This window comes from Misgurnus anguillicaudatus, chromosome 22 (genome assembly GCF_027580225.2).
Source record: "Misgurnus anguillicaudatus chromosome 22, ASM2758022v2, whole genome shotgun sequence".
Taxonomy (NCBI): domain Eukaryota; kingdom Metazoa; phylum Chordata; class Actinopteri; order Cypriniformes; family Cobitidae; genus Misgurnus; species Misgurnus anguillicaudatus.
This window is the reverse complement of record NC_073358.2, coordinates 26,368,253-26,380,338: the sequence shown is the minus strand read 5'-3', so window position 1 is coordinate 26,380,338 and position 12,086 is coordinate 26,368,253. Positions and strand designations below refer to the sequence as shown.

At 40.1% G+C, this 12,086-nt stretch overlaps 1 protein-coding gene across 1 annotated transcript in view; it reads left to right on the top strand.

Annotated features, from left to right (window-relative positions):
* The window catches only part of fras1 (Fraser extracellular matrix complex subunit 1), a 271,538-nt gene that overhangs the window by 144,262 nt on the left and 115,190 nt on the right, over window positions 1-12,086 (top strand). The gene's annotated exons all lie outside the window — the stretch shown is intronic.

Below are 12,086 nucleotides of genomic sequence, written 5' to 3'. Positions count from 1 at the left end.
GCTCATGATGATTCAAATGCACACATTGATGTCATTTGTGTCATGCACATCTTTCCGCCATTTTGAATTTTTCGTAAAACCTACTTTTTCGAACTCCTCCTAGACCGTTTGTCCGATTTGCATGTCCTTTGGTATGTAGCATCTAGAGACACCCAAGACAAAAAGTTATCTAAAGCTTTTTGATAGACTATTGCGTTCTCATATAAATTGACAACATATATGGCGGCGAGCACGCCAAAACGGACGTGAGGCCTTATCTTCGCAAAACTTTATTGTATCGAAACGAAAGTTGGTATATGTCATAACACTCATGACCTGAGGGTGCCTGCAACGTTTCGTCACAGCGCCACCTAGTGGTCACGAGATTCGAAAAATGCCTATTTTCGCTTATAACTACTTCAAACTTGAGTCTAAAATAATGAAGGTGGTCTTGTTAGATTCCTTGAGGCATGCCGAGTCAAACGATACCAAACGGTTTTCGGTCGGCCATTTTGGGTGTCGGCCATTTTGAATTTTCTCATTAAGTTTAGTATTTCACAAACAGAATGGCGTATCGCTACGAAATTTGGCATGGTTCATCAGTGACATGTTCTGAGCGCACCTATAAATCTTTAGGACGGCGCCACCTAGTGGTCAGGATATGTAAAAAATTTTTTTAAATCTTTATATCATTTGATTAAATTGCCACTATGACATACAACTTCAGTCTATTGATCCCTTGGCTCATGCTGAGTCCGACTGTACCAAATATGTCTGAGTCAAACCTACTTCCTGTCGGCCATTTTGAATTATATTGAACACCTACTTTTTCTAACTCCTCCTACAGCGCTCGTGTGATTGGCTTGATTTTTGGTATGCATCATGTAGAGACACTCTAGACAAAAAGTTATCAAAAGATTTTCGGTAGACCTATCCGTTGTCGTATAACGCATCAAAGAATGCGAGGGCGAGCACGCCAAAATGTGTTTGTGCCTGTATCTTCAAAAAATTTTGCGTATTAATATGAGACTTGGTATATGTCATAACAGTGATGACTTGAGGGTGCATGCACCATTTCGTCACACTGCCCCCTACTGGTCACGAGATATAAAAATGTCTATTTTTGCTTATAACTACTGCAAATTTGAATGTAAAATTATGAGACAGGTCTTGTTAGATTTCGTGAGGCATGGTGAGTCAAACGATACCAAATGGTTTTTGGTCGGCCATTTTGTGTGTCGGCCATTTTGAATTTTTCTTTAAGTTCAAGTATTTCAGAAACGCAATTGCGTATTGTTATGAAACTTGGTATGGTTCATCAGCAACATGTTCTAGGAGGACTTGTAAACTTTCCGGTGCCCCCTAGTGGTCAAGAGATTTGAAGCTATATCTCTGCATCTCTTTGTCGTATTTACACCAAATTTGGTGGGTGTCATCACAATCAAGACCTGAGTCACAATTTATTTTTTGGTCAGTGCCCCCTAGTGGTCAAGTCATTTAAGGCTATATCTCTGCATCTCTTTATTGTATTTACACCAAATTTGGTGGGTGTCATCACAGTAATGACCTGAGGCACCATCTATTGTTTCGGCACAGCGCCACCTAGTGGTCTCAAGATACGAAAAAATTCATAAAACTAATGCAAACTTAGATCTTAAATCATGACAGTCATCACGTATGAATCATTTTTTGCCATGTTTGGCTTGACCCCGGTATCGCTGCTTGCAGCTATATTTTTATTATTATTATTAGTTATTCTTCTTCCGCCATTGCGGTCTATGGCAGCCCATAGAACCGTACGTAGGAAAGTTATGAAATTTGGCACACTGATAAAGGACAGTCCAATGTGTCCCCACAGCAAATTTGGAGTCTCTATGTCTAACCCACTAGCGCCACCAACAGTCCAAAGTTGCACTTATGTTTTTGCCTATAACTTCTTATCCGTAAGCCCTAGAAACAAAATTCTTGGTTCCTCTGATTCCTTGGCTCAAGACGATTCCATTGGACCCTATGACATCATTTTCCGTCATGAAATTTTTTCGCCATTTTGAATTATTCGTAAAACCTACTTTTGCGAACTCGTCCTAGAGCTTTTCCCCGATTTCCACGAAAATTGGTATGCAGCATCTAGAGACACTCAAGGCAAAAAGTTATTAAAAGAATTTCGATAAACCAATCCGTTGTCGTATAGCGCGTCAACAAATTTTACATAGAGCGCAAAAAAACAGATTTTAGGCTGTATCTTCTCCAAACTTAGGCCTATTGACACAAATCTTGGTACTTGAGATGCCAGTCAGGAACTGAGGGAGCATGCACAGTTTCGTTGCAGCGCCACCTAGTGGCCAGACAAATGTTTTATAGGCCTATAACTTTGGCTATGATCATCATATTTACAAGGGACTGGTTTCCTTGGAGTTTTGAATAGTTGCCGAGTCCAACGATACCAAACATGCCAGGATTCGCCTTACGGTTAACCCTGTGCGGCAAAATAGTGCTTAAAAAACACGCGCGAATATCTCCGCGACCGTAATTCTGATCGACTCAAAAACACCATAGGAAGAAACTAACCTTACCTTCTGAACAAAAAGTTCTATTGGCGTTATATTAAAATTTTCATCAGAAATGACCGAAAAATGCAAAAAACGAAAAATTACATTTTAAATTTTGTATTTTTTACACATAAATGGTTATAACTTCGCAACGAAAAGAGATTTTTTCACCAGATTTGATACGCTGATGTACGACCACAGTCTGAGGCTACAAAAAAAAAAATTGCTTGCTTGCACCACTAGTTGGCGTTATAATTGAACAAAACCTGTGATATCAAGCCAGCCCTATGGTCATACAACTGTTTCTTCACTAAACTAAAGTGTATAGTCATAAAACTAGCTCGATGTAACGTAATCATGACCTGAAGTTGCATGCACAATTTTGTCACAGCGCCACCTAGTGGTTTTGAGATAGAAAATTGAAAATTTTGCCTAAAACTACTGCAACAACACATCTAAAACCACATGTCATCATGGATTATTCATTTCATGGCTTGGATTATAATCACTGGTGGATGTCAATTTACTGTCTAGCAACCAATGAGAATACCTTATCAACTGTTTTTGCAAGAGCTATATCTCTTCATCAGAACAGCGTAGAGACATGGGGGTGGGCTCTTTTGACTTATTAACACCACTGTAACATTTTGTGAGCTGAGTATTACCACTGCAAGCACCACTCACATTTCCTTCAGTGTTCTAGTTGTCAATGCTCCTCAAGACGTGAGGGAGAGATTTCACTGAATAAGAACACAGCTTTTTTGCTGATTACTGTTATATTAATTTGTCTGAAATCAGGAGGTTTTGCTAGGTTTTTTAAACTGCTCATCCGGACTCAAGTTTACCTTCTTCTGTGCCCTTTTTGGCTTGACCCCGGCATTGCTGCTTGCAGCTATATTTAGGGGTCAAGCCACGAAGTGGCGTAGACACCTATTGTTTCTGTTAGTTTTCTTATTATTATTATTCAGTTTCTTGTTCTTCCGCCATTGAAGTCAATGGCAGCCCATAGAACCGTACATAGGAAAGTTATGAAATTTGGCACACATGTAGAGGACAGTCTCAGAAGTTACTATAGCAACATTGGTGTGTCTGACTCAAACCCTCTAGCGCCACCAACAGTCCAAATATGCACTTATGTTCATGCTCACAACTTCTGACCCGTGAGTCCTAGAAACTAAATTCTTGTTTCCTCTGAATCCTTGGCTCATGATGATTCAAATGCACACATTGATGTCATTTGTGTCATGCACATCTTTCCGCCATTTTGAATTTTTTGTAAAACCTACTTTTTCGAACTCCTCCTAGACCGTTTGTCTGATTTGCATGTCCTTTGGAATGTAGCATCTAGAGACACCCATGACAAAAAGTTATCAAAAGCTTTTTGATAGACCAATGCGTTCTCATATAAATTGACAACATATATGGCGGCGAGCACGCCAAAACGGACGTGAGGCCTTATCTTCGCAAAACTTTATTGTATCGACACGAAACTTGGTATATGTCATAACAGTCATGACCTGAGGGTGCCTGCAACGTTTCGTCACAGCGCCACCTAGTGGTCACGAGATTCGAAAAATGCCTATTTTCGCTTATAACTACTTCAAACTTCAGTCTAAAATCATGAAGGTGGTCTTGTTAGATTCCTTGAGGCATGCCGAGTCAAACGATACCAAACGGTTTTCGGTCGGCCATTTTGGGTGTCGGCCATTTTGAATTTTCTCATTAAGTTCAATATTTCACAAACAGAATGGCGTATCGCTACGAAATTTGGCTTGGTTCATCAGTGACATGTTCTGAGCGCACTTATAAATCTTTAGGACGGCGCCACCTAGTGGTCAGGATATGTAAATAAATTGTTTAAAATCTTTACATCATTTGATTAAATTGCCACTATGACATAAGACTTCACTCAATTGATTCCTTGGCTCATGCTGAGTCCGACTGTACCAAATATGTCTGAGTCAAACCTACTTCCTGTCGGCCATTTTGAATGATATTGAACACCTACTTTTTCGAACTCCTCCTAGAGCGCTCGTGTGATTGGCTTGATTTTTGGTATGCATCATCTAGAGACACTCTAGACAAAAAGTTATCAAAAGATTTTCGGTAGACCTATCCGTTGTTGTATAACGCATCAAAGAGTGCGAGGGCGAGCACGCCAAAATGTGTTTGAGCCTGTATCTTCGCAAAACTTTTGCGTATTAATATGAGACTTGGTATATGTCATAACAGTGATGACCTGAGGGTGCATGCACCATTTCGTCACACTGCCCCCTACTGGTCACGAGATATAAAAAATGTCTATTTTTGCTTATGACTACTGCAAATTTGAATGTAAAATTATGAGACTGGTCTTGTTAGATTTCGTGAGGCATGGCGAGTCAAACGATACCAAATGGTTTTTGGTCGGCCATTTTGTGTGTCGGCCATTTTGAATTTTTCTTTAAGTTCAAGTATTTCAGAAACGCAACTGTGTATTGTTATGAACCTTGGTATGGTTCATTACCTACATGTTCTGGGAGGACTTGTAAACTTTTCGGTGCCCCCTAGTGGTCAAGAGATTTGAAGCTATATCTCTGCATCTCTTTATCGTATTTACACCAAATTTGGTGGGAGTCATCACAATCAAGACCTGAGTCACAATTTATTTTTTGGTCAGTGCCCCCTAGTGGTCAAGTCATTTAAGGCTATATCTCTGCATCTCTTTATTGTATTTACACCAAATTTGGTGGGTGTCATCACAATCAAGACCTGAGTCACAATTTATTGTTTGGTTAGTGCCCCCTAGTGGTCAAGTCATTTAAGGCTATATCTCTGCATCTCTTTATTGTATTTACACCAAATTTGGTGGGTGTCATCACAATCAAGACCTGAGTCACAATTTATTGTTTGGTTAGTGCCCCCTAGTGGTCAAGTCATTTAAGGCTATATGTCTGTATTGCTTTATCGTATTTACACTAAATTTGGTATGTGTCATCACAGTCATGACCTGAGGCACCATCTATTGTTTCTGCACCGCGCCACCTAGTGGTCTCAAGATACAAAAAATTGCTATTTTTTCATAAAACTAATGCAAACTTAGATCTTAAATCATGACAGTCATCACGTATGAATAATTTTTTGCCATGTTTGGCTTGACCCCGGTATCGCTGCTTGCAGCTATATTTAGGGGTCAAGCCCCGAAGGGGCGTAGAACCCTATTGTTAGGGGTCAAGCCCCGAAGGGGCGTAGAACCCTATTGTTATTGTTAGTTTTCTTATTATTATTATTATTATTATTATTAGGGGTCAAGCCCCGAAGGGGCGTAGAACCCTATTGTTATTGTTAGTTTTCTTATTATTATTATTATTATTCTTGTTCCGCGTTCTTCCACCCAAAAGTCAATGGCAGCCCATAGAACCGTACGTAGGAAAGTTATGAAACTTGGCACACATGTAGAGGACAGTCTCAGAAGTTACTATAGCAACATTGGTGTGTCTGACTCAAACCCTCTAGCGCCACCAACAGTCCAAAAATCCACTTATGTTCATGCTCATAACTTCTGACCCGTGAGTCCTAGAAACTAAATTATTGTTTCCTCTGAATCCTTTGCTCATGATGATTCAATTGCACACATTGATGTCATTTGTGTCATGCACATCTTTCCGCCATTTTGAATTTTCCGTAAAACCTACTTTTTCGAACTCCTCCTAGACCGTTCGTCCGATTTGCATGTCCTTTGGTATGTAGCATCTAGAGACACCCCAGACAAAAAGTTATCAAAAGCTTTTTGATAGACCAATGCGTTCTTGTATAAATTGACAACATATATGGTGGCGAGCACGCCAAAACGGACGTGAGGCTGTATCTTCGCAAAACTTTATTGTATCGACACGAAACTTGGTATATGTCATTACAGTCATGACCTGAGGGTGCCTGCAACGTTTCGTCACAGCGCCACCTAGTGGTCACGAGATTCGAAAAATGCCTATTTTCGCTTATAACTACTTCAAACTTGAGTCTAAAATCATGAAGGTGGTCTTGTTAGATTCCTTGAGGCATGCCGAGTCAAACGATAACAAACGGTTTTCGGTCGGCCATTTTGGGTGTCGGCCATTTTGAATTTTCTCATTAAGTTCAGTATTTCACAAACAGAATGACGTATCGCTACGAAATTTGGCATGGTTCATCAGTGACATGTTCTGAGCGCACCTATAAATCTTTAGGACAGCGCCACCTAGTGGTCAGGATATATAAATAAATTGTTTAAAATCTTTATAGCATTTGATTCATTTGCCACACTGAAATGAGACTTCACTCTATTGATTCCTTGGCTCGTGCTGAGTCCGACTGTACCAAATATGTCAGAGTCAAACCTACTTCCTGTCGGCCATTTTGAATTATATTGAACACCTACTTTTTCGAACTCCTCCTAGAGCGCTCGTGTGATTGGCTTGATTTTTGGTATGCATCATCTAGAGACACTCTAGACAAAAAGTTATCAAAAGCTTTTCGGTAGACCTATCCGTTGTCGTATAACGCATCAAAGAATGCGAGGGCGAGCACGCCAAAATGTGTTTGAGCCTGTATCTTCGCAAAACTTTTGTGTATTAATATGAGACTTGGTATATGTCATAACAGTGATGACCTGAGGGTGCATGCACCATTTCGTCACACTGCCCCCTACTGGTCACGAGATATAAAAAATGTCTACTTTTGCTTATAACTATTGCAAACTTGAATGTAAAATTATGAGACTGGTCTTGTTAGATTTCGTGAGGCATGCCGAGTCAAACGATAACAAATGGTTTTTGGTCGGCCATTTTGTGTGTCGGCCATTTTGAATTTTTTCTTTAAATTCAAGTATTTCAGAAACGCAATTGCGTATAGTTATGAAACTTGGTACGGTTCATCAGCAACATGTTCTGGAAGAACTTGTAAACTTTTCGGCACCCCCTAGTGGTCAAGAGATTTGAAGCTATATCTCTGCATGTCTTTATCGTATTTACACCAAATTTGGTGGGTGTCATCACAATCAAGACCTGAGTCATAATTTATGGTTTGGTCAGTGCCCCCTAGTGGTCAAGTCATTTAAGGCTATATCTCCGTATCGCTTTATCGTATTTACACCAAATTTGGTGGGTGTCATCACAATCAAGACCTGAGTCATAATTTATTGTTTGGTCAGTGCCCCTTAGTGGTCAAGTCATTGAAGGCTATATCTCCATATCGCTTTATCGTATTTACACTAAATTTGGTATGTGTCATCACAGTCATGACCTGAGGCACCATCTATTGTTTCGGCACAGCGCCACCTAGTGGTCTCAAGATACAAAAAAATTGCTATTTTTTCATAAAAATATTGCAAACTTAGATGTGAAATCATGACAGTCATCACGTATGAATCAGTTTTTGCCATGTTTGGCTTGACCCCGGTATCGCTGCTTGCAGCTATATTTAGGGGTCAAGCCCCGAAGGGGCGTAGAACCCTATTGTTATTGTTAGTTTTCTTATTATTATTATTATTATTATTCTTCCTCTTCCGCCATTGAAGTCAATGGCAGCCCATAGAACCGTACATAGGAAAGTTATGAAATTTGGCACACATGTACAGGACAGTCTCAGAAGTTACTATAGCAAATTCGGTGTGTCTAACTCAAACTCTCTAGCGCCACCAACAGTCCAAAAGTCCACTTATGTTCATGCTCATAACTTCTGACCCGTGAGTCCTAGAAACTAAATTCTTGTTTCCTCTGAATCCTTGGCTCATGTTGATTCAATTGCACACATTGATGTCATTTGTGTCATGCACATCTTTCCGCCATTTTGAATTTTCCGTAAAACCTACTTTTTCGAACTCCTCCTAGAGCGTTCGTCCGATTTGCATGTCCTTTGGTATGTAGCATCTAGAGACACCCCAGACAAAAAGTTATCAAAAGCTTTTTTATAGACCAATGCGTTCTCGTATAAATTGACAACATATATGGCGGCGAGCACGCCAAAACGGACGTGAGGCTGTATCTTTGCAAAACTTTATTGTATCGACACGAAACTTGGTATATGTCATTACAGTCTTGACCTGAGGGTGCCTGCAACGTTTCGTCACAGCGCCACCTAGTGGTCACGAGATTCGAAAAATGCCTATTTTCGCATATAACTACTTCAAACTTGAGTCTAAAATCATGAAGGTGGTCTTGTTAGATTCCTTGAGGCATGCCGAGTCAAACGATACCAAACGGTTTTCGGTCGGCCATTTTGGGTGTCGGCCATTTTGAATTTTCTCATTAAGTTCAGTATTTCACAAACAGAATGGCGTATCGCTACGAAATTTGGCATGGTTTATCAGTGACATGTTCTGAGTGCACCTATAAATCTTTAGGACGGCGCCACCTAGTGGTCAGGATATGTAAATCAATTGTTTAAAATCTTTATATCATTTGATTAAATTGCCACTATGACATAAGACTTCACTCAATTGATTCCTTGGCTCATGCTGAGTCCGACTGTACCAAATATGTCTGAGTCAAACCTACTTCCTGTCGGCCATTTTAAATTATATTGAACACCTACTTTTTCGAACTCCTCCTAGAGCGCTCCTTTGATTGGCTTGATTTTTGGTAGGCATCATCTAGAGACACTCCAGACAAAAAGTTATCAAAAGCTTTTCGGTAGACCTATCCATTGTCGTATAACGCATCAAAGAATGCGAGGGCGAGCACGCCAAAATGTGTTTGAGCCTGTATCTTCGCAAAACTTTTGCGTATTAATATGAGACTTGGTATATGTCATAACAGTGATGACCTGAGGGTGCATGCACCATTTCGTCACACTGCCCCCTACTGGTCACGAGATATAAAAATGTCTATTTTTGCTTATAACTACTGCAAATTTGAATGTAAAATTATGAGGCTGGTCTTGTAAGATTTCGTGAGGCATGACGAGTCAAACGATACCAAATGGTTTTTGGTCGGCCATTTTGTGTGTCGGCCATTTTGAATTTTTCTTTAAGTTCAAGTATTTCAGAAACGCAATTGCGTATTGTTATGAAACTTGGTATAGTTCATCAGCAACATGTTCTGGGAGGACTTGTAAACTTTCCGGTGCCCCCTAGTGGTCAAGAGATTTGAAGCTATATCTCTGCATCTCTTTATCGTATTTACACCAAATTTGGTGGGTGTCATCACAATCAAGACCTGAGTCACAATTAATTTTTTGGTCAGTGCCCCCTAGTGGTCAAGTCATTTAAGGCTATATCTCTGCATCTCTTTATTGTATTTACACCAAATTTGGTGGGTGTCATCACAATCAAGACCTGAGTCACAATTTATTTTTTGGTGAGTGCCCCCTAGTGGTCAAGTCATTTAAGGATATATCTCTGCATCTCTTTATTGTATTCACACCAAATTTGGTGGGTGTCATCACAATCAAGACCTGAGTCACAATTTATTTTTTGGTCAGTGACCCCTAGTGGTCAATGCAATTAAAGGTTATATCTCCGTATCGCTTTATTGTATTTACACTAAATTTGGTAGGTGTCATCACAGTCATGACCTGAGGCACCATCTATTCTTTTGGCACAGTGCCACCTAGTGGTCTCAAGATACAAAAAGATTGCTTTTTTTCATAAAACTAATGCAAACTTAGATGTTAAATCATGGCAGTCATCACGTATGAATCATTTTTTGCCATGTTTGGCTTGACCCCGGTATCGCTGCTTGCAGCTATATTTATTATTATTTTTCTTCCTCGTTCTTCCGCCGAAATTCAATGGCAGCCCATAGAACCGTACATAGGAAAGTTATGAAATTTGGCACACATGTAGAGGACAGTCTCAGAAGTTACTATAGCAACATTGGTGTGTCTGACTCAAACCCTCTAGCGCCACCAACAGTCCAAAAATCCACTTATGTTCATGCTCACAACTTCTGACCCGTGAGTCCTAGAAACTAAATTCTTGTTTCCTCTGAATCCTTGGCTCATGATGATTCAATTGCACACATTGATGTCATTTGTGTCATACACATCTTTCCGCCATTTTGAATTTTCCATAAAACCTACTTTTTCGAACTCCTACTAGACCGTTTGTCCGATTTGCAGGTCCTTTGGTATGTAGCATCTAGAGACACCCAAGACAAAAAGTTATCAAAAGCTTTTTGATAGACCATTGCGTTCTCGTATAAATTGACAACATATATGGCGGCGAGCACGCCAAAACGGACGTGAGGCCGTATCTTCGCAAAACTTTTGTGTATCGACACGAAACTTGGCATATGTCATAACAGTCATGACCTGAGGGTGCCTGCAACGTTTCGTCACAGCGCCACCTAGTGGTCACGAGATTCGAAAAATGCCTATTTTCGCTTATAAATACTTCAAACTTGAGTCTAAAATCATGAAGGAGGTCTTGTTAGATTCCTTGAGGCATGCCGAGTCAAACGATACCAAACCGTTTTCGGTCGGCCATTTTGGGTGTCGGCCATTTTGAATTTTCTCATTAAGTTCAGTATTTCACAAACCGAATGGCGTATCGCTACGAAATTTGGCATGGTTCATCGGTGACATGTTCTGAGCGCACCTATAAATCTTTAGGACGGCGCCACCTAGTGGTCAGGATATGTAAATAAATTGTTTAAAATCTTTATATCTTTTGACTAAATTGCCACTATGACATCACTCTTCACTCTATTGATTCCTTGGCTCATGCTGAGTCTGACTGTACCAAATATGTCTGAGTCAAACCTACTTCCTGTCGGCCATTTTGAATTATATTGAACACCTACTTTTTCGAACTCCTCCTAGAGCGCTCGTGTGATTGGCTTGAATTTTGGTATGCATCATCTAGAGACACTCTAGACAAAAAGTTATCAAAAGCTTTTCGGTAGACCTATCCGTTGTCGTATAACGCATCAAAGAATGCGAGGGCGAGCACGCCAAAATGTCTTTGAGCCTGTATCTTCGCAAAACTTTTGCGTATTAATATGAGACTTGGTATATGTCATAACAGTGATGACCTGAGGGTGCATGCACCGTTTCGTCACACTGCCCCCTACTGGTCACAATATATAAAAAATGTCTATTTTTGCTTATAACTACTGCAAACTTGAATGTAAAATTATGAGAGCGGTCTTGTTAGAGTTCGTGAGGCATGCCGAGTCAAACGATACCAAATGGTTTTTGGTCGGCCATTTTGTGTGTCGGCCATTTTGAATTTTTTCTTTAAGTTCAAGTATTTCAGAAACGCAATTGCGTATTGTTATGAAACTTGGTATGGTTCATCAGCAACATGTTCTGGGAGGACTTGTAAACTTTTCGGCGCCCCCTAGTGGTCAAGAGATTTGAAGCTATATCTCTGCATCTCTTTATCATATTTACACCAAATTTGGTGGGTGTCATCACAATCAAGACCTGAGTCACAATTTATTGTTTGGTCAGAGCCCCCTAGTGGTCAAGGTATTTAAGGCTATATCTCCGTATCGCTTTATCGTATTTACACTAAATTTGGTATGTGTCATCACAGTCATGACCTGAGGCACCATCTATTGTTTCGACAGAGCGCCACCTAGTGGTCTCAAGATACAA